Raw genomic sequence first — 26725 nt, 5'->3', positions numbered from 1 at the left:
ATGTTTCAGAAAACGGAAAAGACTGACAGTATGTTAAAAGAAATGTATTACAAAATGTAATATCTAATCCAGTCATGAATAAAGAGTTTAAAAAACAAAAAAAAAACTTTAGATGAAGACGCTTCACTTATTCAAAAACATCTCTCTAATTTGAAGTTTACCCTATTCATAGAATTTTAAAATATACCTTGCTGAAGAATGGATTAGTTGTATTCAACAATAGAGTGATCATTCGGCTCTATCTTGTTCTTTGTCATTTTCTTTTCGCTATTTCAGTCAATGCATTCCTATAAAAATCTTCACAATACAAAGTATTTTATTTCATTTTATGATAACTTATTCTAAAGTTCATAGAACCAGACGTTTATTCTTAAATTGTATTCAACACTTGTTTTATGAAAATTATTCCTAAAGCATGGAGAAAATAGTTAGGTGCTGCTCAGAGTTAAACTCAGGATCTTCTGTATACGAGACAGGCGCTTTAACCACTAAGCCACAGCACCAACGTCTATAACAAAAAATACATAAATAATTTATTGTTGATGATGAAAATTTGTTTCATGCTATAAATTCTTCTTTATATGTACTGTAATCTTAAACACAAAAAGATACTCAATCACTAAACAAGTATTGATATGTTTTAATTAACAGGTACTCTTATAAAACCCAATTTCATTTCTTAAATACTTTACAATTTTATTTTCATGAAGGCATTAATATTGCTCAAATCGAGGTAGTAATGTCATCTACGTCTTTCTCATTGACACGTTTTCTTTCCATTTTGCAATAACAGTATTCACTATATAATCTTGAAAATACTTGTGTTTTTATGAGGTTTAAGATGATCTGTTCAACAGCAAGATGAATCAGACTTTTATATTTTAATTGTATCAGAATAGGACCTAATGAAATTGATTTGTTATATAACAAAGAGAAAAGCAAGGTGCTGCTGAGAGTTGAACTCAGGATCTCCTGTTTACTAGACAGGCGCTTTAACCTGCGTAGCCACAGCACCCCCTTGAGTCTTAACTTTGAAAGACTTTTCTTTATGGTGTTCAAGAGAATGTTGCTTTTTCACTTTCATATTCTTTCTAAGTTCACAGACTTCTCTACTCAAACAGTTTAGATGAAGATGCTTCACTTGTTCACAAACACCTCTCTAATTTGAAGTTTACCCTATTCATAGAGTTTTAAAATATACCTTGCTGTAGAATGGATTAGTTGTATTCAACAATAGAGTGATCATACTGCTCTATCTTGTTCTTTGTCATTTTCTTTTCGCTATTTCAGTCAATGCATTCCTACAAAAATCTTCATAATACCAAATATTTATTTTTATTTTATGATAACTTATTCTAAAGTGCATAGAACCAGACGTTTATTCTTAAATTGTATTCAACACTTGTTTGATAAAAATTATTTTTAAAGCATGGATAAAACAGTTAGGTGCTGCTGAGATTTGAACTCAGGATCTCCTGTTTATGAGACAGGCGCTTTAACCACTAAGCCACAGCACCAACTCCAATAACAAAAAATACATAAATAATTTATTGTTGATGATGAAAATTTGTTTCCTGCTATAAATTCTTCTTTATATGTACTGTGATCTTAAAAACAAAAAGATACTCAATCACTAAACAAGTATTAATATGTTTTAATAAACAGGTACTCTTATAAAACCTAATTTCATTTCTTGAATACTTTACAATTTTATTTTCATGAAGGCATGAATATTGCTCAAATTGAGGTAGTAATGTCATCTACGTCTTTCTCATAGATATGTCTTTTTTTATTTTGCAATAACAGTATTCTCTCTATAATCTTGAAAATACTTGGGTTTTTATGAGGTTTAAGATGAACTGTTCAACAGTAAGACGAATCAGACTTTTATATTTTAATTGTATCAGAATAGGACCTAATGAAATTGATTTGTTATGTAACAAAGAGAAAAGCAAGGCGCTGCTGAGAGTTGAACTCAGGATCTCCTGTTTACTAGGTAGGCGCTTTAACCAGCTAAACCACAGCACCCCCTTGAGTCGTAAATGAGAAAGACTTTTCTTTATGGTGTTCAAGAGAATATTGTTTTTTCATTTTTATATTCTTTTCTAAGTTCACAGACTTCTCTACTCAAAAACTTTATATGAAGGCGCTTCACTTATTCAAAAACACCTCTCTAATTTGAAGTTTACCCTATTTATAGAATTTTAAAGTATACCTTGCTGAAGAATGGATTAGTTGTATTCAACAATAGAGTGATCATTCGGCTCTATCTTGTTCTTTCTCATTTTCTTTTCGCTATTTCAGTCAATGCATTTCTATAAAAATCTTCACAATACCAAGTATTTTATTTCATTTTATGATAACTTATTCTAAAGTTCATAGAACCAGACGTTTATTCTTAAATTGTATTCAACACTTGTTTGATAAAAATAATTTTTAAAGCATGGAGAAAACAGTTATGTGCTGTTGAGATTTGAACTCAGGATCTCCTGTTAACGAGACAGGCGCTTTAACCACTAAGCCACAGCACCAACCGCAACAGCAAAAAATACATAAATAATTTATTGTTGATGATGAAAATTTGTTTCCTGCTATAAATTCTTCTTTATATGTACTGTAATCTTAAACACAAAAAGATACTCAATCACTAAACAAGTATTAATATGTTTTAATAAACAGGTACTCTTATAAAACCTAATTTCATTTCTTGAATACTTTACAATTTTTTTCTCGTGAAGGCATTAATATTGCTCAATTCGAGGTAGTAATGTCATCTACTTTTTTCTCATTGGCACGTTTTCTTTCCATTTTGGAATAACAGTATTCACTATAAAATCTTGAAAATACTTGGGTTTTTATGAGGTTTAAGATGATCTGTTAAACAGTAAGATGAATCAGACTTTTATATTTTAATTGTATCAGAATAGGACCTAATGAAATTGATTTGTTATATAACAAAGAGAAAAGCAAACCGCTGCTGAGATTTGAACTCAGGATTTCCTGTTTACTAGGCTGGCGCTTTAACCAGCTAAGCTACAGCACCGCCTTGAGTCTTAACTTAGAAAGAATTTTCTTTATGGTGTTCAAGAGAATATTGTTTTTTCATTTTTATATTCTTTTCTAAGTTCACAGACTTCTCTACTCAAACACTTTAGATGAAGATGCTTCACTTGTTCACAAACACCTCTCTAATTTGAAGTTTACCCTATTCATAGAGTTTTAAAATATACCTTGCTGTAGAAAGGATTAGTTGTATTCAACAATAGAGTGATCATACGGCTCTATCTTGTTCTTTGTCATTTTCTTTTCGCTATTTCAGTCAATGCATTTCTATAAAAATCTTCACAATACCAAGTATTTTATTTCATTTTATGATAACTTATTCTAAAGTTCATAGAACCAGACGTTTATTCTTAAATTGTATTCAACACTTGTTTGATAAAAATTATTTTAAAGGCATGGAGAAAACAGTTAGGTGTTGCTGAGATTTGAACTCAGGATCTCCTGTTTACAAGACAGGCGCTTAACCACTAAGCCACAGCACCAACTTCAATAACAAAAAATACATAAATAATTTATTGTTGATGATGAAAATTTGTTTCCTGCTATAAATACTTCTTTATATGTACTTTAATCTTAAACACAAAAAGATACTCAATCACTAAACAAGTATTAATATGTTTTAATAAACAGGTACTCTTATAAAACCCAATTTCATTTCTTGAATACTTTACAATTTTTTCTCATGAAGGCATTAATATTGCTCAAATCGAGGAAGTAATGTCAACTACGTCTTTCTCATAGATATGTCTTTTTTTATTTTGCAATAACAGTATTCTCTCTATAATCTTGAAAATACTTGGGTTTTTATGAGGTTTAAGATGATCTGTTCAACAGTAAGATGAATCATACTTTTATATTTTAATTGTATCAGAATAGGACCTAATGAAATTGATTTGTTATATAACAAAGAGAAAAGCAAGGCGCTGCTGAGAGTTGAACTCAGGATCTCCTGTTTACTAGGCCGGTGGTTTAACCAGCTAAGCCACAGCACCGCCTTGAGTCTTTACTTAGAAAGACTTTTCTTTATGTTGTTCAAGAGAATATTGTTTTTTCATTTTTATTTTATTTTCTAAGTTCACAGACTTCTCTACTCAAACACTTTAGATGAAGACGCTTCACTTATTCAAAAACACCTCTCTAATTTGAAGTCTACCCTATTCATAGAATTTTAAAATATACCTTGCTGAAGAATGGATTAGTTGTATTCAACAATAGAGTGATCATTCGGCTCTATCTTGTTCTTTGTCATTTTCTTTTCGCTATTTCAGTCAAATCATTCCTATAAAAATCTTCACAATACCAAGTATTTTATTTCATTTTTTGATAACTTATTCTAAAGTTCATAGAACCAGACATTTATTCTTAAATTGTATTCAACACTTGTTTGATGAAAATTAATCCTAAAGCATGGAGAAAGCAGTGAGGTGCCGCTGAGATTTGAACTCAGGATTTCCTGTTTATGAGACAGGCGCTTTAACCACTAAGCAAGAGCACCAACGTAATAAACAAAAAATACATAAATAATTTATTGTTGATGATGAAAATTTGTTTCCTGATATAAATTCTTCTTTATATGTACTGTAATATTCAACACAAAAAGATACAGAATCACTTAACAAGTATTCATATGTTTTAATAAACAGGTACTTTTATAAAACCCAATTTCATTTCATGAATACTTTACAATTTTTTTCTAGTGAAGGCATTAATATTGCTCAAATCGAGGTAGTAATGTCATCTACATCTTTCTCATAGATATGTCTTTTTTTATTTTGCAATAACAGTATTCACTCTATAATCTTGAAAATACTTGGGTTTTTATGATGTTTAAGATGATCTGTTCAACAGTAAGATGAATCAGACAATTATATTTTAATTGTATCAGAATAGGACCTAATGAAATTGATTTGTTATATAACAAAGAGAAAAGCAAGGCGTTGCTGAGAGTTGAACTCAGGATCTCCTGTTTACTAGACAGATGCTTTAACCAGCTAAGCCACAGCACTGCCTTGAGTCTTAATTTTGAAAGACTTTTCTTTATGATGTTCAAGAGAATATTGTTTTTTCACTTTCATATTCTTTTCTAAGTTCACAGACTTCTCTACTCAAAAACTTTAGATGAAGAAGCTTCACTGATTCAAAAACACCTCTCTAATTAGAATTTTACCCTATTCATAGAATTTAAAAATATACCTCGCTGAAGAATGGATTAGTTGTATTCAACAATAGAGTGATCATTCGGCTCTATCTTGTTCTTTGTAATTTTCTTTTCGCTATTTCAGTCAATGCATTCCTATAAAAATCTTCACAATAGCAAGTATTTTATTTCATTTTATCTTAACTTATTCTAAAGTTCATAGAACCAGATGTTTATTCCTAAATTGAATTCAACACTTGTATGATGAAAATTATTCCTAAAGCATGCAGAAAACAGTTAGGTGCTGCTGAGATTTGAACTCAGGATTTCCTGTTTACGAGACAAGCGCTTTAACCACTAAGCCACAGCACCAACGTCAATAACATAAAATACATACATAATTTATTGTTGATGATGAAAATTTGTTTCCTGCTATAAATTCTTCTTTATATGTACTGTAATATTAAACACAAAAAGACTCCATCACTAAACAAGTATTAATATGTTTTAATAAATAGGTACTCTTATAAAACCCAATTTAATTTCTTGAATACTTTACAATTTTTTTCTAATGAATGCACTAATATTGCTCAAATCGAGATAGTAATGTCATCTACGTCTTTCTCATATATATGTCTTCTTTTTATTTTGTAATAACAGTATTCTCTCTATAATCTTGAAAATACTTGGGTTTTTATGAGGTTTAAGATGATCTGTTCAACAGTAAGATGAATCAGACTTTTATATTTTAATTGTATCAGAATAGGACCTAATGAAATTGATTTGTTATATAACAAAGAGAAAAGCAAGGCACTGCTGAGAGTTGAACTCTGGATCTCCTGTTTACTAGACAGGCGCTTTAACCAGCTAAGCCACGGCACCCCCTTGAGTCTCAACTTTGAAAGACTTTTCTTTATGGTGTTCAAGAGAATGTTGCTTTTTCACTTTCATATTCTTTTCTAAGTTCACAGACTTCTCTACTCAAACACTTTAGATGAAGACGCTTCACTTGTTCAAAAACACCTCTCTAATTAGAATTTTACCCTATTCATAGAATTTTAAAATATACCTTGCTGAAGAATGGATTAGTAGTATTCAACAATAGAGTGATCATTCAGCTCTATCTTGTTCTTTGTCATTTTCTTTTCGCTATTTCAGTCAATGCATTCCTATAAAAATCTTCACAATACCAAGTCTTTTATTTCATTTTATGATAACTTATTCTAAAGTTCATAGAACCATATGTTTATTCTTAAATTGAATTCAACACTTGTTTGATGAAAATTATTCCTAAAGCATGAAGAAAACAGTTAGGTGCTGCTGAGATTTGAACTCAGGATTTCTTGTTTACGAGACAGGCACTTTAACCACTAAGCCACAGCACCAATGTCAATAACAAAAAATACATAAATAATTTATTGCTGATGATGAAAATGTGTTTCCTGCTATAAATTCATCTTTATATGTACTGTAATATTAAACACAAAAAGATACTCAATCACTAAACAAGTATTAATATGTTTTAATAAACAGGTACTCTTATAAAACCCAATTTCATTTCTTGAATACTTTACAATTTTTTTCTAATGATTACATTAATATTGCTCAAATCGAGATAGTAATGTCATCTACGTCTTTCTCATATATATGTCTTCTTTTTATTTTGCAATAACAGTATTCTCTCTATAATCTTGAAAATACTTGGGTTTTTATGAGGTTTAAGATGATCTGTTCAACAGTAAGATGAATCAGACTTTTATATTTTAATTGTATCAGAATAGGACCTATTGAAATTTATTTGTTATATAACAAAGAGAAAAGCAAGGCGCTGCTGAGAGTTGAACTCAGTATCTCCTATTTACTAGACAGGTGCTTTAACCAGCTAAGCCACAGCAACCCCTTGAGTCTTAACTTTGAAAGACTTTTCTTTATGGTGTTCAAGAGAATATTGTTTTTTCACTTTCATATTATTTTTTAAGTTCACAGACTTCTCTACTCAAACACTTTAGATACAGAAGCTTCACTTATTCAAAACCCCTCTTTAATTTGAAGTTTACCCTATTCATAGAATTTTAAAATATACCTTGCTGAAGAATGGATTAGTTGTATTCAACAATAGAGTGATCATTCGGCTCTATCTTGTTCTTTGTCATTTTCTTTTCGCTCTTTCAGTCAATGCATTTCTATAAAAATCTTCGCAATACCAAGTATTTTATTTCATTTCATGATACCTTATTCTAAAGTTCATTGAACCAGATGTTTATTCTTAAATTGTATTCAACACTTGTTTGATGAAAATTATTCCTAAAGCATGGAGAAAACAGTTAGGTGCTGCTGAGATTTGAACTCAGGATTTCCTGTTTATGAGACAGGCCTTTTAACCACTAAGCCACAGCACCAACGTCAATAACAAAAAATACATAAATAGTTTATTGTTGATGATGAAAATTTGTTTCCTGCTATAAATTCTTCTTTATATGTACTGTAATCTTAAACACAAAAAGATACTCAATCACTAAACAAGTATTAATATGTTTTAATAAACAGGTACTCTTATAAAACCCAATTTCATTTCTTGAATACTTTACAATTTTTTTTCATGAATGCATTAATATTGCTCAAATTGAGATAGTAATGTCATCTACGTCTTTCTCGTAGATATGTCTTTTTTTATTTTGCAATAACAGTATTCACTCTATAATCTTGAAAATACTTGGGTTTTTATGAGGTTTAAGATGATCTGTTCAACAGTAAGATGAATCAGACTTTTATATTTTAATTGTATCAGAATAGGACCTAATGAAATTGATTTGTTTTATAACAAAGAGAAAAGCAAGGCGCTGCTGAGAGTTGAACTCAGGAACTCCTGTTTACTAGACAGGCACTTTAACCAGCGAAGCCACAGCACCCCTTTGAGTCCTAACTTTGAAAGACTTTTCTTTATGGTGTTCAAGAGAATATTGCTTTTTTACTTTCATATTCTTTTCGAGGTTCACAGACTTCTCTACTCAAGCACTTTAGATGAAGACGCTTCACTTGTTCAAAAACACCTCTCTAATTAGAATTTTACCCTATTCATAGAATTTTAAAATATACCTTGCTGAAGAATGGATTAGTTGTATTCAACAATAGAGTGATCATTCCGCTCTATCTTGTTCTTTGTCATTTTCTTTTCGCTATTTCAGTCAATGCATTTCTATAAAAATCTTCACAATACCAAGTATTTTATTTCATTTTATGATAACATATTCTAAAGTTCATAGAACCATATGTTTATTCCTAAATTGAATTCAACACTTGTTTGATGAAAATTATTCCTACAGCATGCAGAAAACAGTTAGGTGCTGCTGAGATTTGAACTCAGGATTTCCTGTTTATGAGACAGGCCCTTTAACCACTAAGCCACAGCACCAACGTCAATAACATAAAATACATAAATAATTTATTGTTGATGATGAAAATTTGTTTCCTGCTATAAATTCTTCTTTATATGTACTGTAATATTAAACACAAAAAGATACTCAATCACTAAATAAGTATTAATATGTTTTAATAAACAGGTACTCTTATAAAACCCAATTTCATTTCTTGAATACTTTACAATTTTTTTCATGAATGCATTAATATTGCTCAAATTGAGATAGTAATGTCATCTACGTCTTTCTCATAGATATGTCTTTTTTTATTTTGCAATAACAGTATTCACTCTATAATCTTGAAAATACTTGGGTTTTTATGAGGTTTAAGATGATCTGTTCAACAGTAAGATGAATCAGACTTTTATATTTTAATTGTATCAGAATATTACCTAATGAAATTGATTTGTTATATAACAAAGAGAACAGCAAGGCACTGCTGAGAGTTGAATTCAGGATCTCCTGTTTACTAGACAGGCGCTTTAACCAGCTAAGCTACTGCACCCTCTTGAGTCTTAACTTTGAAAGACTTTTCTTTACGGTGTTCAAGAGAATATTGTTTTTTCATTTGCATATTCTTTTCTAAGTTCACAGACTTCTCTACACAAACACTTTAGATGAAGAAGCTTCACTTATTCAAAAACACATCTTTAATTTGATGTTTACCCTATTCATAGAATTTTAAAATATACCTTACTGAAGAATGGATTAGTTGTATTCAACAATAGAGTGATCATTCGGCTCTATCTTGTTCTTTTTCATTTTCTTTTCGCTATTTCAGTCAATGCATTCCTATACAAAATCTTCACAATACCAAGTATTTTATTTCATTTTATGATAACTTATTCTAAAGTTCATAGAACCAGACGTTTATTTTTAAATTGTATTCTACACTTGTTTGATGAAAATTATTCCTAAAGCATGTAGAAAACAGTTAGGTGTTGCTGAGATTAGAACTCAGGACTTCCTGTGTAGGAGACAGGCGCTATAACCACTAAGCCACAGCACCAACGTTAGTAACAAAAAATACATAAATAATTTATTGTTGATGATGAAAATTTGTTTCCTGCTATAAATTCTTCTTTATATGTACTGTATTCTTAAACACAAAAAGATACTGAATCACTAAACAAGTATTAATATGTTTTAATAAACAGGTACTCTTATAAAAACCCAATTTCATTTCTTGAATACTTTACAAAACATTTTTTTCATGAATGCATTAATATTGCTCAAATTGAGATAGTAATGTCATCTACGTCTTTCTCATAGATATGTCTTTTTTTATTTTGCAATAACAGTATTCACTCTATAATCTTGAAAATACTTGGGTTTTTATGAGGTTTAAGATGATCTGTTCAACAGTAAGATGAATCAGACTTTTATATTTTAATTGTATCAGAATAGGACCTAATGAAATTGATTTGTTATATAACAAAGAGAAAAGCAAGGCACTGCTGAGAGTTGAATTCAGGATCTCCTGTTTACTAGACAGGCGCTTTACCCAGCTAAGCTACTGCACCCCCATTAATCTTAACTTTGAAAGACTTTTCTTTATGGTGTTCAAGAGAGTATTGTTTTTTCACTTTCATATTCTTTTCTAAGTTCACAGACTTCTCTACTCAAACACTTTAGATGAAGACGCTTCACTTATTCAAAAACACCTCTCTAATTTGAAGATTACCCTATTCATAGAATTTTAAAATATACCTTGCTGAAGAATGGATTAGTTGTATTCAACAACAGAGTGATCATTCGGCTCTATCTTGATCTTTGTCATTTTCTTTTCGCTATTTCAGTCAATGCATTCCTATAAAAATCTTGACAATACCAAGTATTTTATTTCATTTTATGATAACTTATTCTAAAGTTCATAGAACCAGACGTTTATTCTTAAATTGTATTCAACACTTGTTTTATGAAAATTATTCCTAAAGCATGTAGAAAACAGTTAGGTGCTGCTCAGATTTGAACTCATGATCTTCTGTATACGAGACAGGCCCTTTAACCACTAAGCCACAGCACCAACGTCAATAACAAAAAATACATAAATAATTTATTGTTGATGATGAAAATGGGTTTCATGCTATAAATTCTTCTTTATATGTACTGTAATCTTAAACACAAAAAGATACTCAATCACTAAACAAGTATTAATATGTTTTAATAAACAGGTACTCTTATAAAACCCAATTTCATTTCTTAAATACTTTACAATTTTATTTTCATGAAGGCATTAATATTGCTCAAATCGAGGTAGTAATGTCATCTACGTCTTTCTTATAGATATGTCTTTTTTTATTTTTCAATAACAGTATTCTCTCTATAATCTTAAAAATACTTGGGTTTTTATGAGGTTTAGGATGATCTGTTCAACAGTAAGATGAATCAGACTTTTATATTTTAATTGTATCAGAATAGGACCTAATGAAATTGATTTGTTACATAACAAAGAGAAAAGCAAGGCGCTGCTGAGAGATGAACTCAGGATCTTCTGTTTACAAGACAGATGCTTTAACCAGCGAAGCCACAGCACCCCTTTGAGTCCTAACTTTGAAAGACTTTTCTTTATGGTGTTCAAGAGAATATTGCTTTTTTACTTTCATATTCTTTTCGAGGTTCACAGACTTCTCTACTCAAGCACTTTAGATGAAGACGCTTCACTTGTTCAAAAACACCTCTCTAATTAGAATTTTACCCTATTCATAGAATTTTAAAATATACCTTGCTGAAGAATGGATTAGTTGTATTCAACAATAGAGTGATCATGCGGCTCTATCTTGTTCTTTGTCATTTTCTTTTCGCTATTTCAGTCAATGCATTTCTATAAAAATCTTCACAATACCAAGTATTTTATTTCATTTTATGATAACATATTCTAAAGTTCATAGAACCATATGTTTATTCCTAAATTGAATTCAACACTTGTTTGATGAAAATTATTCCTACAGCATGCAGAAAACAGTTAGGTGCTGCTGAGATTTGAACTCAGGATTTCCTGTTTATGAGACAGGCCCTTTAACCACTAAGCCACAGCACCAACGTCAATAACATAAAATACATAAATAATTTATTGTTGATGATGAAAATTTGTTTCCTGCTATAAATTCTTCTTTATATGTACTGTAATATTAAACACAAAAAGATACTCAATCACTAAATAAGTATTAATATGTTTTAATAAACAGGTACTCTTATAAAACCCAATTTCATTTCTTGAATACTTTACAATTTTTTTCATGAATGCATTAATATTGCTCAAATTGAGATAGTAATGTCATCTACGTCTTTCTCATAGATATGTCTTTTTTTATTTTGCAATAACAGTATTCACTCTATAATCTTGAAAATACTTGGGTTTTTATGAGGTTTAAGATGATCTGTTCAACAGTAAGATGAATCAGACTTTTATATTTTAATTGTATCAGAATATTACCTAATGAAATTGATTTGTTATATAACAAAGAGAACAGCAAGGCACTGCTGAGAGTTGAATTCAGGATCTCCTGTTTACTAGACAGGCGCTTTAACCAGCTAAGCTACTGCACCCTCTTGAGTCTTAACTTTGAAAGACTTTTCTTTACGGTGTTCAAGAGAATATTGTTTTTTCATTTGCATATTCTTTTCTAAGTTCACAGACTTCTCTACACAAACACTTTAGATGAAGAAGCTTCACTTATTCAAAAACACATCTTTAATTTGATGTTTACCCTATTCATAGAATTTTAAAATATACCTTACTGAAGAATGGATTAGTTGTATTCAACAATAGAGTGATCATTCGGCTCTATCTTGTTCTTTTTCATTTTCTTTTCGCTATTTCAGTCAATGCATTCCTATACAAAATCTTCACAATACCAAGTATTTTATTTCATTTTATGATAACTTATTCTAAAGTTCATAGAACCAGACGTTTATTTTTAAATTGTATTCTACACTTGTTTGATGAAAATTATTCCTAAAGCATGTAGAAAACAGTTAGGTGTTGCTGAGATTAGAACTCAGGACTTCCTGTGTAGGAGACAGGCGCTATAACCACTAAGCCACAGCACCAACGTTAGTAACAAAAAATACATAAATAATTTATTGTTGATGATGAAAATTTGTTTCCTGCTATAAATTCTTCTTTATATGTACTGTATTCTTAAACACAAAAAGATACTGAATCACTAAACAAGTATTAATATGTTTTAATAAACAGGTACTCTTATAAAAACCCAATTTCATTTCTTGAATACTTTACAAAACATTTTTTTCATGAATGCATTAATATTGCTCAAATTGAGATAGTAATGTCATCTACGTCTTTCTCATAGATATGTCTTTTTTTATTTTGCAATAACAGTATTCACTCTATAATCTTGAAAATACTTGGGTTTTTATGAGGTTTAAGATGATCTGTTCAACAGTAAGATGAATCAGACTTTTATATTTTAATTGTATCAGAATAGGACCTAATGAAATTGATTTGTTATATAACAAAGAGAAAAGCAAGGCACTGCTGAGAGTTGAATTCAGGATCTCCTGTTTACTAGACAGGCGCTTTACCCAGCTAAGCTACTGCACCCCCATTAATCTTAACTTTGAAAGACTTTTCTTTATGGTGTTCAAGAGAGTATTGTTTTTTCACTTTCATATTCTTTTCTAAGTTCACAGACTTCTCTACTCAAACACTTTAGATGAAGACGCTTCACTTATTCAAAAACACCTCTCTAATTTGAAGATTACCCTATTCATAGAATTTTAAAATATACCTTGCTGAAGAATGGATTAGTTGTATTCAACAACAGAGTGATCATTCGGCTCTATCTTAATCTTTGTCATTTTCTTTTCGCTATTTCAGTCAATGCATTCCTATAAAAATCTTGACAATACCAAGTATTTTATTTCATTTTATGATAACTTATTCTAAAGTTCATAGAACCAGACGTTTATTCTTAAATTGTATTCAACACTTGTTTTATGAAAATTATTCCTAAAGCATGTAGAAAACAGTTAGGTGCTGCTCAGATTTGAACTCATGATCTTCTGTATACGAGACAGGCCCTTTAACCACTAAGCCACAGCACCAACGTCAATAACAAAAAATACATAAATAATTTATTGTTGATGATGAAAATGGGTTTCATGCTATAAATTCTTCTTTATATGTACTGTAATCTTAAACACAAAAAGATACTCAATCACTAAACAAGTATTAATATGTTTTAATAAACAGGTACTCTTATAAAACCCAATTTCATTTCTTAAATACTTTACAATTTTATTTTCATGAAGGCATTAATATTGCTCAAATCGAGGTAGTAATGTCATCTACGTCTTTCTTATAGATATGTCTTTTTTTATTTTTCAATAACAGTATTCTCTCTATAATCTTAAAAATACTTGGGTTTTTATGAGGTTTAGGATGATCTGTTCAACAGTAAGATGAATCAGACTTTTATATTTTAATTGTATCAGAATAGGACCTAATGAAATTGATTTGTTACATAACAAAGAGAAAAGCAAGGCGCTGCTGAGAGATGAACTCAGGATCTTCTGTTTACAAGACAGATGCTTTAACCAGCGAAGCCACAGCACCCCTTTGAGTCCTAACTTTGAAAGACTTTTCTTTATGGTGTTCAAGAGAATATTGCTTTTTTACTTTCATATTCTTTTCGAGGTTCACAGACTTCTCTACTCAAGCACTTTAGATGAAGACGCTTCACTTGTTCAAAAACACCTCTCTAATTAGAATTTTACCCTATTCATAGAATTTTAAAATATACCTTGCTGAAGAATGGATTAGTTGTATTCAACAATAGAGTGATCATGCGGCTCTATCTTGTTCTTTGTCATTTTCTTTTCGCTATTTCAGTCAATGCATTTCTATAAAAATCTTCACAATACCAAGTATTTTATTTCATTTTATGATAACATATTCTAAAGTTCATAGAACCATATGTTTATTCCTAAATTGAATTCAACACTTGTTTGATGAAAATTATTCCTAAAGCATGCAGAAAACAGTTAGGTGCTGCTGAGATTTGAACTCAGGATCTTCTGTATACGAGACAGGCGCTTTAACCACTAAGCCACAGCACCAACGTCAATAACAAAAAATACATAAATTATTTATTGTTGATGATTAAAATTTGTTTAATGCTATACATTCTTCTGTATATGTACTGTAATCTTAAACACAAAAAGATACTCAATCACTAAACAAGTATTGATATGTTTTAATAAACAGGTACTCTTATAAAACCCAATTTCATTTCTTAAATACTTTACAACTTTATTTTCATGAAGGCATTAATATTGCTCAAATCGAGGTAGTAATTTCATCTACGTCTTTCTCATTGACACGTTTTCTTTCCATTTTGCAATAACAGTATTCTCTCTATAATCTTGAAAATACTTGGGTTTTTATGAGGTTTAAGATGATCTGTTCAACAGTAAGATGAATCAGACTTTTATATTTTAATTGTATCAGAATAGGACCTAATGAAATTGACTTGTTATATAACAAAGAGAAAAGCAAGGCGCTGCTGAGAGTTGAACTCAGGATGTCCTGTTTACTAGACAGGTGCTTTAACCAGCTAAGCCACAGCACCCCCTTGAGCCTCAACTTTGAAAGACTTTTCTTTATGGTGTTCAAGAGAATATTGCTTTTTCACTTTCATGTTCTTTTCTAAGTTTAAAGACTTCTCTACTCAAACACTTTAGATGAAGACGCTTCACTTGTTCAAAAACACCTCTCTAATTAGAATTTTACCCTATTCATAGAATTTTAAAATGTACCTTGCTGAAGAATGGATTAGTAGTATTCAACAATAGAGTGATCATTCAGCTCTATCTTGTTCTTTGTCATTTTCTTTTCGCTATTTCAGTCAAATCATTCCTATAAAAATCTTCACAATACCAAGTATTTTATTTCATTTTATGATAACTTATTCTAAAGTTCATAGAACCAGATGTTTATTCTTAAATTGTATTCAACACTTGTTTGATGAAAATTATTCCTAAAGCATGTAGAAAACTGTTAGGTGCTGCTGAGATTTGAACTCAGGATTTCCTGTTTACGAGACAGGCACTTTAACCACTAAGCCACAGCACCAACGTCAATACCAAAAAATACATAAATAATTTATTGTTGATGATGAAAATGTGTTTCCTGCTATAAATTCATCTTTATATGTACTGTAATATTAAACACAAAAAGATACTCAATCAATAAACAAGTATTAATATGTTTTAATAAACAGGTACTCTTATAAAACCCAATTTCATTTCTTGAATACTTTACAAATTTTTTCTAATGAATGCATTAATATTGCTCAAATTGAGATAGTAATGTCATCTACGTCTTTCTCATATATATGTCTTCTGTTTATTTTGCAATAACAGTATTCTCTCTATAATCTTGAAAATACTTGGGTTTTTATGAGGTTTAAGATGATCTGCTCAACAGAAAGATGAATCAGACTTTTATATTTTAATTGTATCAGAATAGGACCTAATGAAATTGATTTGTTATATAACAAAGAGAAAAGCAAGGCGCTGCTGAGAGTTGAACTCAGGATCTCCTATTTACTAGACAGGTGCTTTAACCAGCTAAGCACAGCACCCCCTTGAGTCTTAACTTTGAAAGACTTTTCTATATGGTGTTCAAGAGAATATTGTTTTTTCACTTTCATATTATTTTCTAAGTTCACAGACTTCTCTACTCAAACACTTTAAATAAAGAAGCTTTACTTATTCAAAAACACCTCTTTAATTTGAAGTTTACCCTATTCATAGAATTTTAAAATATACCTTGCTGAAGAATGGATTAGTTGTATTCAACAATAGAGTGATCATTCGGCTCTATCTTGTTCTTTGTCATTTTCTTTTCGCTCTTTCAGTCAATGCATTTCTATAAAAATCTTCACAATACCAAGTATTTTATTTCATTTTATGATACCTTATTCTAAAGTTCATTGAACCAGATGTTTATTCTTAAATTGTATTCAACACTTGTTTGATGAAAATTATTCCTAAAGCATTGAGAAAACAGTTAGGTGCTGCTGAGATTAGAACTCAGGATTTCCTGTTTACGAGACAGTCGCTATAACCACTAAGCCACAGCACCAACGTCAATAACAAAAAATACATAAATAGTTTATTGTTGATGATGAAAATTTGTTTCCTGCTATAAATTCTTCTTTATATGTAACGTAATCTTAAACACAAAAAGATACTCAATCACTAAACAAGTATTAATATGTTTTAATAAACAGGTACTCTTATAAAACCCAATTTCATTTCTTGAATACTTTATAATTTTTTTTTCATGAATGCATTAATATTGCTCAAATTGAGATAGTAATGTCATCTACGTCTTTCTCATAGATATGTCTTTTTTTATTTTGCAATAACAGTATTCACTCTATAATCTTGAAAATACTTGGGTTTTTATGAGGTTTAAGATGATCAGTTCAACAGTAAGATGAATCAGACTTTTATATTTTAATTGTATCAGAATAGGACCTAATGAAATTGATTTGTTTTATAACAAAGAGAAAAGCAAGGCGCTGCTGAGAGTTGAACTCAGGATCTCCTGTTTACTAGACAGGCGCTTTAACCAGCTAAGCCACAGCACCCCCTTGAGTCCTAACTTTGAAAGACTTTTCTTTATGGTGTTCAAGAGAATATTGCTTTTTTACTTTCACATTCTTTTCTAGGTTCACAGACTTCTCTACTCAAACACTTTAGATGAAGACGCTTCACTTGTTCAAAAACACCTCTCTAATTAGAATTTTACCCTATTCATAGAATTTTAAAATATACCTTGCTGAAGAATGGATTAGTTGTATTCAACAATAGAGTGATCATTCGGCTCTATCTTGTTCTTTGTCATTTTCTTTTCGCTATTTCAGTCAATGCATTCCTATAAAAATCTTCACAATACCAAGTATTTTATTTCATTTTATGATAACATATTCTAAAGTTCATAGAACCAGATGTTTATTCCTAAATTGAATTCAACACTTGTTTGATGAAAATTATTCCTAAAGCATGCAGAATACAATTAGGTGCTGCTGAGATTTGAACTCAGGATTTCCTGTTTATGAGACAGGTCCTTTAACCACTAAGCCACTAAGCCACAGAACCAACGACAATAACAAAAAATACATAAATAATTTATTGTTGATAATGAAAATTTGTTTCCTGCTATAAATTCTTCTTTATATGTACTGTAATATTAAACACAAAAAGATACTCAATCACTAAACAAGTATTAATATGTTTTAATAAACAGGTACTCTTATAAAACCCAATTTCATTTCTTGAATACTTTACAATTTTTTTCATGAATGCACTCATATTGCTCAAATCGAGATAGTAATGTCATCTATGTCTTTCTCATATATATGTCTTCTTTTTATTTTGCAATAACAGTATTCACTCTATAATCTTGAAAATATTTGGGTTTTTATGAGGTTTAAGATGATCTGTTCAACAGTAAGATGAATCAGACTTTTATATTTTAATTGTATCAGAATAGGACCTAATGAAATTGATTTGTTATATAACAAAGAGAAAAGCAAAGCACTGCTGAGAGTTGAATTAAGGATCTCCTGTTTACTAGACAGGCGCTTTAACCAGCTAAGCTACTGCACCCCCTTGAATCTTAACTTTGAAAGACTTTTCTTTATGGTGTTCAAGAGAGTATTGTTTTTTCACTTTCATATTCTTTTCTAAGTTCACAGACTTCTCTACTCAAACACTTTAGATGAAGACGCTTCAGTTATTCAAAAACACCTCTCTAATTTGAAGATTACCCTATTCATAGAATTTTAAAATATACCTTGCTGAAGAATGGATTAGTTGTATTCAACAACAGAGTGATCATGCGGCTCTATCTTGTTCTTTGTCATTTTCTTTTCGCTATTTCAGTCAATGCATTTCTATAAAAATCTTCACAATACCAAGTATTTTATTTCATTTTATGATAACATATTCTAAAGTTCATAGAACCATATGTTTATTCCTAAATTGAATTCAACACTTGTTTGATGAAAATTATTCCTAAAGCATGCAGAAAACAGTTAGGTGCTGCTGAGATTTGAACTCAGGATCTTCTGTATACGAGACAGGCGCTTTAACCACTAAGCCACAGCACCAACGTCAATAACAAAAAATACATAAATTATTTATTGTTGATGATTAAAATTTGTTTAATGCTATACATTCTTCTGTATATGTACTGTAATCTTAAACACAAAAAGATACTCAATCACTAAACAAGTATTGATATGTTTTAATAAACAGGTACTCTTATAAAACCCAATTTCATTTCTTAAATACTTTACAACTTTATTTTCATGAAGGCATTAATATTGCTCAAATCGAGGTAGTAATTTCATCTACGTCTTTCTCATTGACACGTTTTCTTTCCATTTTGCAATAACAGTATTCTCTCTATAATCTTGAAAATACTTGGGTTTTTATGAGGTTTAAGATGATCTGTTCAACAGTAAGATGAATCAGACTTTTATATTTTAATTGTATCAGAATAGGACCTAATGAAATTGACTTGTTATATAACAAAGAGAAAAGCAAGGCGCTGCTGAGAGTTGAACTCAGGATGTCCTGTTTACTAGACAGGTGCTTTAACCAGCTAAGCCACAGCACCCCCTTGAGCCTCAACTTTGAAAGACTTTTCTTTATGGTGTTCAAGAGAATATTGCTTTTTCACTTTCATGTTCTTTTCTAAGTTTAAAGACTTCTCTACTCAAACACTTTAGATGAAGACGCTTCACTTGTTCAAAAACACCTCTCTAATTAGAATTTTACCCTATTCATAGAATTTTAAAATGTACCTTGCTGAAGAATGGATTAGTAGTATTCAACAATAGAGTGATCATTCAGCTCTATCTTGTTCTTTGTCATTTTCTTTTCGCTATTTCAGTCAAATCATTCCTATAAAAATCTTCACAATACCAAGTATTTTATTTCATTTTATGATAACTTATTCTAAAGTTCATAGAACCAGATGTTTATTCTTAAATTGTATTCAACACTTGTTTGATGAAAATTATTCCTAAAGCATGTAGAAAACTGTTAGGTGCTGCTGAGATTTGAACTCAGGATTTCCTGTTTACGAGACAGGCACTTTAACCACTAAGCCACAGCACCAACGTCAATACCAAAAAATACATAAATAATTTATAGTTGATGATGAAAATGTGTTTCCTGCTATAAATTCATCTTTATATGTACTGTAATATTAAACACAAAAAGATACTCAATCAATAAACAAGTATTAATATGTTTTAATAAACAGGTACTCTTATAAAACCCAATTTCATTTCTTGAATACTTTACAAATTTTTTCTAATGAATGCATTAATATTGCTCAAATTGAGATAGTAATGTCATCTACGTCTTTCTCATATATATGTCTTCTGTTTATTTTGCAATAACAGTATTCTCTCTATAATCTTGAAAATACTTGGGTTTTTATGAGGTTTAAGATGATCTGTTCAACAGAAAGATGAATCAGACTTTTATATTTTAATTGTATCAGAATAGGACCTAATGAAATTGAATTGTTATATAACAAAGAGAAAAGCAAGGCGCTGCTGAGAGTTGAACTCAGGATCTCCTATTTACTAGACAGGTGCTTTAACCAGCTAAGCACAGCACCCCCTTGAGTCTTAACTTTGAAAGACTTTTCTATATGGTGTTCAAGAGAATATTGTTTTTTCACTTTCATATTATTTTCTAAGTTCACAGACTTCTCTACTCAAACACTTTAAATAAAGAAGCTTTACTTATTCAAAAACACCTCTTTAATTTGAAGTTTACCCTATTCATAGAATTTTAAAATATACCTTGCTGAAGAATGGATTAGTTGTATTCAACAATAGAGTGATCATTCGGCTCTATCTTGTTCTTTGTCATTTTCTTTTCGCTCTTTCAGTCAATGCATTTCTATAAAAATCTTCACAATACCAAGTATTTTATTTCATTTTATGATACCTTATTCTAAAGTTCATTGAACCAGATGTTTATTCTTAAATTGTATTCAACACTTGTTTGATGAAAATTATTCCTAAAGCATTGAGAAAACAGTTAGGTGCTGCTGAGATTAGAACTCAGGATTTCCTGTTTACGAGACAGTCGCTATAACCACTAAGCCACAGCACCAACGTCAATAACAAAAAATACATAAATAGTTTATTGTTGATGATGAAAATTTGTTTCCTGCTATAAATTCTTCTTTATATGTAACGTAATCTTAAACACAAAAAGATACTCAATCACTAAACAAGTATTAATATGTTTTAATAAACAGGTACTCTTATAAAACCCAATTTCATTTCTTGAATACTTTATAATTTTTTTTTCATGAATGCATTAATATTGCTCAAATTGAGATAGTAATGTCATCTACGTCTTTCTCATAGATATGTCTTTTTTTATTTTGCAATAACAGTATTCACTCTATAATCTTGAAAATACTTGGGTTTTTATGAGGTTTAAGATGATCAGTTCAACAGTAAGATGAATCAGACTTTTATATTTTAATTGTATCAGAATAGGACCTAATGAAATTGATTTGTTTTATAACAAAGAGAAAAGCAAGGCGCTGCTGAGAGTTGAACTCAGGATCTCCTGTTTACTAGACAGGCGCTTTAACCAGCTAAGCCACAGCACCCCCTTGAGTCCTAACTTTGAAAGACTTTTCTTTATGGTGTTCAAGAGAATATTGCTTTTTTACTTTCACATTCTTTTCTAGGTTCACAGACTTCTCTACTCAAACACTTTAGATGAAGACGCTTCACTTGTTCAAAAACACCTCTCTAATTAGAATTTTACCCTATTCATAGAATTTTAAAATATACCTTGCTGAAGAATGGATTAGTTGTATTCAACAATAGAGTGATCATTCGGCTCTATCTTGTTCTTTGTCATTTTCTTTTCGCTATTTCAGTCAATGCATTCCTATAAAAATCTTCACAATACCAAGTATTTTATTTCATTTTATGATAACATATTCTAAAGTTCATAGAACCAGATGTTTATTCCTAAATTGAATTCAACACTTGTTTGATGAAAATTATTCCTAAAGCATGCAGAATACAATTAGGTGCTGCTGAGATTTGAACTCAGGATTTCCTGTTTATGAGACAGGTCCTTTAACCACTAAGCCACTAAGCCACAGAACCAACGACAATAACAAAAAATACATAAATAATTTATTGTTGATAATGAAAATTTGTTTCCTGCTATAAATTCTTCTTTATATGTACTGTAATATTAAACACAAAAAGATACTCAATCACTAAACAAGTATTAATATGTTTTAATAAACAGGTACTCTTATAAAACCCAATTTCATTTCTTGAATACTTTACAATTTTTTTCATGAATGCACTCATATTGCTCAAATCGAGATAGTAATGTCATCTATGTCTTTCTCATATATATGTCTTCTTTTTATTTTGCAATAACAGTATTCACTCTATAATCTTGAAAATATTTGGGTTTTTATGAGGTTTAAGATGATCTGTTCAACAGTAAGATGAATCAGACTTTTATATTTTAATTGTATCAGAATAGGACCTAATGAAATTGATTTGTTATATAACAAAGAGAAAAGCAAAGCACTGCTGAGAGTTGAATTAAGGATCTCCTGTTTACTAGACAGGCGCTTTAACCAGCTAAGCTACTGCACCCCCTTGAATCTTAACTTTGAAAGACTTTTCTTTATGGTGTTCAAGAGAGTATTGTTTTTTCACTTTCATATTCTTTTCTAAGTTCACAGACTTCTCTACTCAAACACTTTAGATGAAGACGCTTCAGTTATTCAAAAACACCTCTCTAATTTGAAGATTACCCTATTCATAGAATTTTAAAATATACCTTGCTGAAGAATGGATTAGTTGTATTCAACAACAGAGTGATCATTCGGCTCTATCTTGATCTTTGTCATTTTCTTTTCGCTATTTCAGTCAATGCATTCCTATAAAAATCTTGACAATACCAAGTATTTTATTTCATTTTATGATAACTTATTCTAAAGTTCATAGAACCAGACGTTTATTCTTAAATTGTATTCAACACTTGTTTTATGAAAATTATTCCTAAAGCATGTAGAAAACAGTTAGGTGCTGCTCAGATTTTAACTCAGGATCTTCTGTATACGAGACAGGCGCTTTAACCACTAAGCCACAGCACCAACGTCAATAACAAAAAATACATAAATAATTTATTGTTGATGATGAAAATTGGTTTCATGCTATAAATTCTTCTTTATATGTACTGTAATCTTAAACACAAAAAGATACTCAATCACTAAACAAGTATTAATATGTTTTAATAAACAGGTACTCTTATAAAACCCAATTTCATTTCTTGAATACTTTACAATTTTTTTCATGAATGCATTAATATTGCTCAAATTGAGATAGTAATGTCATCTACGTCTTTCTCATAGATATGTCTTTTTTTATTTTGCAATAACAGTATTCACTCTATAATCTTGAAAATACTTGGGTTTTTATGAGGTTTAAGATGATCTGTTCAACAGTAAGATGAATCAGACTTTTATATTTTAATTGTATCAGAATATTACCTAATGAAATTGATTTGTTATATAACAAAGAGAACAGCAAGGCACTGCTGAGAGTTGAATTCAGGATCTCCTGTTTACTAGACAGGCGCTTTAACGAGCTAAGCTACTGCACCCTCTTGAGTCTTAACTTTGAAAGACTTTTCTTTACGGTGTTCAAGAGAATATTGTTTTTTCATTTGCATATTCTTTTCTAAGTTCACAGACTTCTCTACACAAACACTTTAGATGAAGAAGCTTCACCTATTCAAAAACACATCTTTAATTTGATGTTTACCCTATTCATAGAATTTTAAAATATACCTTACTGAAGAATGGATTAGTTGTATTCAACAATAGAGTGATCATTCGGCTCTATCTTGTTCTTTTTCATTTTCTTTTCGCTATTTCAGTCAATGCATTCCTATACAAAATCTTCACAATACCAAGTATTTTATTTCATTTTATGATAACTTATTCTAAAGTTCATAGAACCAGACGTTTATTTTTAAATTGTATTCTACACTTGTTTGATGAAAATTATTCCTAAAGCATGTAGAAAACAGTTAGGTGTTGCTGAGATTAGAACTCAGGACTTCCTGTGTAGGAGACAGGCGCTATAACCACTAAGCCACAGCACCAACGTTAGTAACAAAAAATACATAAATAATTTATTGTTGATGATGAAAATTTGTTTCCTGCTATAAATTCTTCTTTATATGTACTGTATTCTTAAACACAAAAAGATACTCAATCACTAAACAAGTATTAATATGTTTTAATAAACAGGTACTCTTATAAAAACCCAATTTCATTTCTTGAATACTTTACAAAACATTTTTTTCATGAATGCATTAATATTGCTCAAATTGAGATAGTAATGTCATCTACGTCTTTCTCATAGATATGTCTTTTTTTATTTTGCAATAACAGTATTCACTCTATAATCTTGAAAATACTTGGGTTTTTATGAGGTTTAAGATGATCTGTTCAACAGTAAGATGAATCAGACTTTTATATTTTAATTGTATCAGAATAGGACCTAATGAAATTGATTTGTTATATAACAAAGAGAAAAGCAAGGCACTGCTGAGAGTTGAATTCAGGATCTCCTGTTTACTAGACAGGCGCTTTAACCAGCTAAGCTACTGCACCCCCTTGAATCTTAATTTTGAAAGACTTTTCTTTATGGTGTTCAAGAGAGTATTGTTTTTTCACTTTCATATTCTTTTCTAAGTTCACAGACTTCTCTACTCAAACACTTTAGATGAAGACGCTTCACTTATTCAAAAACACCTCTCTAATTTGAAGATTACCCTATTCATAGAATTTTAAAATATACCTTGCTGAAGAATGGATTAGTTGTATTCAACAACAGAGTGATCATTCGGCTCTATCTTGATCTTTGTCATTTTCTTTTCGCTATTTCAGTCAATGCATTCCTATAAAAATCTTGACAATACCAAGTATTTTATTTCATTTTATGATAACTTATTCTAAAGTTCATAGAACCAGACGTTTATTCTTAAATTGTATTCAACACTTGTTTTATGAAAATTATTCCTAAAGCATGTAGAAAACAGTTAGGTGCTGCTCAGATTTAAACTCAGGATCTTCTGTATACGAGACAGGCCCTTTAACCACTAAGCCACAGCACCAACGTCAATAAAAAAAAATACATAAATAATTTATTGTTGATGATGAAAATTGGTTTCATGCTATCAATTCTTCTTTATATGTACTGTAATCTTAAACACAAAAAGATACTCAATCACTAAACAAGTATTAATATGTTTTAATAAACAGGTACTCTTATAAAACCCAATTTCATTTCTTAAATACTTTACAATTTTATTTACATGAAGGCATTAATATTGCTCAAATCGAGGTAGTAATGTCATCTACGTCTTTCTTATAGATATGTCTTTTTTTATTTTTCAATAACAGTATTCTCTCTATAATCTTAAAAATACTTGGGTTTTTATGAGGTTTAGGATGATCTGTTCAACGGTAAGATGAATCAGACTTTTATATTTTAATTGTATCAGAATAGGACCTAATGAAATTGATTTGTTACATAACAAAGAGAAAAGCAAGGTGCTGCTGAGAGTTGAACTCAGGATCTTCTGTTTACTAGACAGGCGCTTTAACCAGCTAAGCCACAGCATCTCCTTGGGTCACAACTTTGAAAGACTTTTCTTTATGGTGTTCAAGAGAATATTGCTTTTTCACTTTCATATTCTTTTCTAAGTTCACAGACTTCTCTACTCAAACACTTTAGATGAAGACGCTTCACTTATTCAAAAACACCTCTCTAATTTGAAGATTACCCTATTCATAGAATTTTAAAATATACCTTGCTGAAGAATGGATTAGTTGTATTCAACAACAGAGTGATCATTCGGCTCTATCTTGATCTTTGTCATTTTCTTTTCGCTATTTCAGTCAATGCATTCCTATAAAAATCTTCACAATACCAAGTATTTTATTTCATTTTATGATAACTTATTCTAAAGTTCATAGAACCAGACGTTTATTCTTAAATTGTATTCAACACTTGTTTTATGAAAATTATTCCTAAAGCATGGAGAAAACAGTTAGGTGCTGCTCAGATTTGAACTCAGGATCTTCTGTATAGGAGATAGGCGCTTTAACCACTAAGCCACAGCACCAACGTCAATAACAAAAAATACATAAATAATTTATTGTTGATGATGAAAATTTGTTTCATGCTATAAATTCTTCTTTATATGTAATGTAATCTTAAACACAAAAAGATACCCAATCACTTATCAAGTATTAATATGTTTTAATAAACAGGTACTCTTATAAAACCCAATTTCATTTCTCGAATACTTTACAATTTTATTTTCATGAAGGCATTAATATTGCTCAAATCGAGGTAGTAATGTCATCTACGTCTTTCTTATAGATATGTCTTTTTTTATTTTTCAATAACAGTATTCTCTCTATAATCTTAAAAATACTTGGGTTTTTATGAGGTTTAAGATGAACCTTTCAACAGTAAGATGAATCAGATTTTTATATTTTAATTGTATCAGAATAGGACCTAATGAAATTGATTTGTTATATAACAAAGAGAAAAGCAAGGCGCTGCTGAGAGTTGAACTCAGGATCTCCTGTTTACTAGACAGGCGCTTTAACCAGCTAAGCCACAGCATCTCCTTGGGTCAAAACTTTGAAAGACTTTTCTTTATGGTGTTCAAGAGAATATTGCTTTTTCACTTTCACATTCTTTTCTAAGTTCACAGACTTCTCTACTCAAACACTTTAGATGAAGACGCTTCACTTATTCAAAAACACCTCTCTAATTTGAAGTTTACCCTATTCATAGAATTTTAAAATATACCTTGCTGAAGAATGGATTAGTTGTATTTAACAACAGAGTGATCATTCGGCTCTATCTTGATCTTTGTCATTTTCTTTTCGCTATTTCAGTCAATGCATTCCTATAAAAATCTTCACAATACCAAGTATTTTATTTCGTTTTATGATAACTTATTC

At 30.1% G+C, this 26725-nt stretch overlaps 21 non-coding genes across 21 annotated transcripts; all 21 read right to left on the bottom strand.

Moving 5' to 3' along the window:
- Positions 1–1444: 1444 nt before the first annotated feature.
- Positions 1445–1517, bottom strand: TRNAM-CAU (transfer RNA methionine (anticodon CAU)). The gene has a single exon. It is a non-coding gene; the product is annotated as a tRNA-Met (tRNA).
- A 1956-nt stretch (positions 1518–3473) lies between these two features.
- Positions 3474–3545, bottom strand: TRNAT-UGU (transfer RNA threonine (anticodon UGU)). The gene has a single exon. It is a non-coding gene; the product is annotated as a tRNA-Thr (tRNA).
- Positions 3546–5499: 1954 nt separating this feature from the next.
- TRNAT-CGU (transfer RNA threonine (anticodon CGU)) lies at positions 5500–5572 on the bottom strand. Its single transcript has one exon. It is a non-coding gene; the product is annotated as a tRNA-Thr (tRNA).
- Positions 5573–6512: 940 nt separating this feature from the next.
- TRNAT-CGU (transfer RNA threonine (anticodon CGU)) lies at positions 6513–6585 on the bottom strand. Its single transcript has one exon. It is a non-coding gene; the product is annotated as a tRNA-Thr (tRNA).
- Positions 6586–8539: 1954 nt separating this feature from the next.
- Positions 8540–8612, bottom strand: TRNAM-CAU (transfer RNA methionine (anticodon CAU)). Its single transcript has one exon. It is a non-coding gene; the product is annotated as a tRNA-Met (tRNA).
- A 940-nt stretch (positions 8613–9552) lies between these two features.
- Positions 9553–9625, bottom strand: TRNAR-CCU (transfer RNA arginine (anticodon CCU)). Its single transcript has one exon. It is a non-coding gene; the product is annotated as a tRNA-Arg (tRNA).
- Positions 9626–11583: 1958 nt separating this feature from the next.
- TRNAM-CAU (transfer RNA methionine (anticodon CAU)) lies at positions 11584–11656 on the bottom strand. Its single transcript has one exon. It is a non-coding gene; the product is annotated as a tRNA-Met (tRNA).
- Positions 11657–12596: 940 nt separating this feature from the next.
- Positions 12597–12669, bottom strand: TRNAR-CCU (transfer RNA arginine (anticodon CCU)). Its single transcript has one exon. It is a non-coding gene; the product is annotated as a tRNA-Arg (tRNA).
- A 1958-nt stretch (positions 12670–14627) lies between these two features.
- Positions 14628–14700, bottom strand: TRNAT-CGU (transfer RNA threonine (anticodon CGU)). Its single transcript has one exon. It is a non-coding gene; the product is annotated as a tRNA-Thr (tRNA).
- A 438-nt stretch (positions 14701–15138) lies between these two features.
- TRNAT-AGU (transfer RNA threonine (anticodon AGU)) lies at positions 15139–15212 on the bottom strand. Its single transcript has one exon. It is a non-coding gene; the product is annotated as a tRNA-Thr (tRNA).
- A 430-nt stretch (positions 15213–15642) lies between these two features.
- On the bottom strand, positions 15643–15715 carry TRNAT-CGU (transfer RNA threonine (anticodon CGU)). The gene has a single exon. It is a non-coding gene; the product is annotated as a tRNA-Thr (tRNA).
- A 941-nt stretch (positions 15716–16656) lies between these two features.
- Positions 16657–16729, bottom strand: TRNAT-CGU (transfer RNA threonine (anticodon CGU)). Its single transcript has one exon. It is a non-coding gene; the product is annotated as a tRNA-Thr (tRNA).
- Positions 16730–17166: 437 nt separating this feature from the next.
- TRNAT-AGU (transfer RNA threonine (anticodon AGU)) lies at positions 17167–17240 on the bottom strand. The gene has a single exon. It is a non-coding gene; the product is annotated as a tRNA-Thr (tRNA).
- Positions 17241–18691: 1451 nt separating this feature from the next.
- TRNAT-CGU (transfer RNA threonine (anticodon CGU)) lies at positions 18692–18764 on the bottom strand. The gene has a single exon. It is a non-coding gene; the product is annotated as a tRNA-Thr (tRNA).
- A 438-nt stretch (positions 18765–19202) lies between these two features.
- Positions 19203–19276, bottom strand: TRNAT-AGU (transfer RNA threonine (anticodon AGU)). The gene has a single exon. It is a non-coding gene; the product is annotated as a tRNA-Thr (tRNA).
- Positions 19277–19706: 430 nt separating this feature from the next.
- On the bottom strand, positions 19707–19779 carry TRNAT-CGU (transfer RNA threonine (anticodon CGU)). The gene has a single exon. It is a non-coding gene; the product is annotated as a tRNA-Thr (tRNA).
- Positions 19780–20720: 941 nt separating this feature from the next.
- On the bottom strand, positions 20721–20793 carry TRNAT-CGU (transfer RNA threonine (anticodon CGU)). Its single transcript has one exon. It is a non-coding gene; the product is annotated as a tRNA-Thr (tRNA).
- A 437-nt stretch (positions 20794–21230) lies between these two features.
- On the bottom strand, positions 21231–21304 carry TRNAT-AGU (transfer RNA threonine (anticodon AGU)). Its single transcript has one exon. It is a non-coding gene; the product is annotated as a tRNA-Thr (tRNA).
- A 2464-nt stretch (positions 21305–23768) lies between these two features.
- TRNAR-CCU (transfer RNA arginine (anticodon CCU)) lies at positions 23769–23841 on the bottom strand. The gene has a single exon. It is a non-coding gene; the product is annotated as a tRNA-Arg (tRNA).
- Positions 23842–25295: 1454 nt separating this feature from the next.
- On the bottom strand, positions 25296–25369 carry TRNAT-AGU (transfer RNA threonine (anticodon AGU)). The gene has a single exon. It is a non-coding gene; the product is annotated as a tRNA-Thr (tRNA).
- A 940-nt stretch (positions 25370–26309) lies between these two features.
- TRNAT-AGU (transfer RNA threonine (anticodon AGU)) lies at positions 26310–26383 on the bottom strand. Its single transcript has one exon. It is a non-coding gene; the product is annotated as a tRNA-Thr (tRNA).
- Between the last annotated feature and the right edge of the window lie 342 nt (positions 26384–26725).

The sequence above is a fragment of the Lissotriton helveticus genome, chromosome 4_1 (assembly GCF_964261635.1).
Source record: "Lissotriton helveticus chromosome 4_1, aLisHel1.1, whole genome shotgun sequence".
In the NCBI taxonomy this organism is placed as follows: domain Eukaryota; kingdom Metazoa; phylum Chordata; class Amphibia; order Caudata; family Salamandridae; genus Lissotriton; species Lissotriton helveticus.
This window is presented reverse-complemented; position numbering and strand designations above follow the sequence as displayed.